The sequence below is a fragment of the Perkinsus marinus genome (assembly GCF_000006405.1).
Source record: "Perkinsus marinus ATCC 50983 genomic scaffold scf_1104296956890, whole genome shotgun sequence".
Classification (NCBI taxonomy): Eukaryota; Perkinsozoa; order Perkinsida; family Perkinsidae; genus Perkinsus; species Perkinsus marinus.
In genome coordinates, this window is record NW_003207319.1 from 1 (window position 1) to 1,318 (window position 1,318).

The 1,318-nt window shown below is 47.2% G+C and overlaps 7 non-coding genes across 7 annotated transcripts; all 7 read right to left on the bottom strand.

Moving 5' to 3' along the window:
- Positions 1-86: 86 nt before the first annotated feature.
- Positions 87-158, bottom strand: Pmar_PMAR003087. The gene has a single exon. It is a non-coding gene; the product is annotated as a tRNA-Thr (tRNA).
- Positions 159-260: 102 nt separating this feature from the next.
- Pmar_PMAR003088 lies at positions 261-332 on the bottom strand. The gene has a single exon. It is a non-coding gene; the product is annotated as a tRNA-Thr (tRNA).
- A 102-nt stretch (positions 333-434) lies between these two features.
- Pmar_PMAR003089 lies at positions 435-506 on the bottom strand. Its single transcript has one exon. It is a non-coding gene; the product is annotated as a tRNA-Thr (tRNA).
- A 102-nt stretch (positions 507-608) lies between these two features.
- Positions 609-680, bottom strand: Pmar_PMAR003090. The gene has a single exon. It is a non-coding gene; the product is annotated as a tRNA-Thr (tRNA).
- Positions 681-782: 102 nt separating this feature from the next.
- On the bottom strand, positions 783-854 carry Pmar_PMAR003091. Its single transcript has one exon. It is a non-coding gene; the product is annotated as a tRNA-Thr (tRNA).
- A 102-nt stretch (positions 855-956) lies between these two features.
- Pmar_PMAR003092 lies at positions 957-1,028 on the bottom strand. Its single transcript has one exon. It is a non-coding gene; the product is annotated as a tRNA-Thr (tRNA).
- Positions 1,029-1,130: 102 nt separating this feature from the next.
- On the bottom strand, positions 1,131-1,202 carry Pmar_PMAR003093. Its single transcript has one exon. It is a non-coding gene; the product is annotated as a tRNA-Thr (tRNA).
- Positions 1,203-1,318: the final 116 nt, after the last annotated feature.

Consider the following 1,318-nt stretch of genomic DNA (forward strand, 5'->3'; position numbering starts at 1 on the left):
TAAATCAATAATCTTCCTGTATCCTTTGCGGAGTGGGCTGACATTCTCCTGCTTCCCGTATCAGAGCAGAGATTTATGGTGCTATCAGCCACTTGCCAGGATTGAACTGACGACCTTCTGCTTACAAAGCAGACGCTCTGCCACTAAGCTAAAGTGGCGCTCAAAATAACTGCATAAATCAATAATCTTCCTGTATCCTTTGCGGAGTGAGCAAACCTGCTCCTGCTCCTCATACCCGACTAGAGCCTAATGCTGCTGTAAGCCACTTGCCAGGATTGAACTGACGACCTTCTGCTTACGAAGCAGACGCTCTACCACTAAGCTAAAGTGGCGCACAGATTGAGTATATGAATCAATAATTTTCCTGTCCCGTTCACAGAATGGGCCATCCTGCTCCTGGTTCTCGTACCAGACCAGAAATTTATGGTGCTATAAGGCACTTGCCAGGATTGAACTGACGACCTTCTGCTTACAAAGCAGACGCTCTGCTACTAAGCTAAAGTGGCACACAAAATAACTGCATAAATCAATAATCTTCCTGTATCCTTTGCGGAGTGAGCAAACCTGCTCCTGCTCCTCATACCCGACTAGAGCCTAATGCTGCTGTAGGCCACTTGCCAGGATTGAACTGACGACCTTCTGCTTACGAAGCAGAGGCTCTACCACTAAACTAAAGTGGCGCACAGATTAAGTATATGAATCAATGATTTTCCTGTCCCGTTCACAGAATGGGCCATCCGGCTCCTGCTTCTCGTACCAGACCAGATATTTATGGTGTTATAAGCCACTTGCCAGGATCGAACTGACGACCTTCTGCTTACAAGGCAGACGCTCTGCCACTAAGCTAAAGTGCCGCACAAGATAACTGCATAAATCAATAATCTTCCAGTATCCTTTGCGGAGTGAGCAAACCTGCTCCTGCTCCTCATACCCGACTAGAGCCTAATGCTGCTGTAAGCCACTTGCCAGGATTGAACTGACGGCCTTCTGCTTACGAAGCAGACGCTCTACCACTAAGCTAAAGTGGCGCACAGATTAAGTATATGAATCAATAATTTTCCTGTCCCGTTCACAGAATGGGCCATCCTGCTCCTGGTTCTCGTACCAGACCAGAAATTTATGGTGCTATAAGCCGCTTGCCAGGATTGAACTGACGACCTTCTGCTTACAAAGCAGACGCTCTGCTACTAAGCTAAAGTGACACACAAAATACCTGCATAAATCAATAATCTTCCTGTATCCTTTGCGGAGTGAGCAAACCTGCTCCTGCTCCTCATACCCGACTAGAGCCTAATGCTGCTGTAAGCCACTGCCAGGA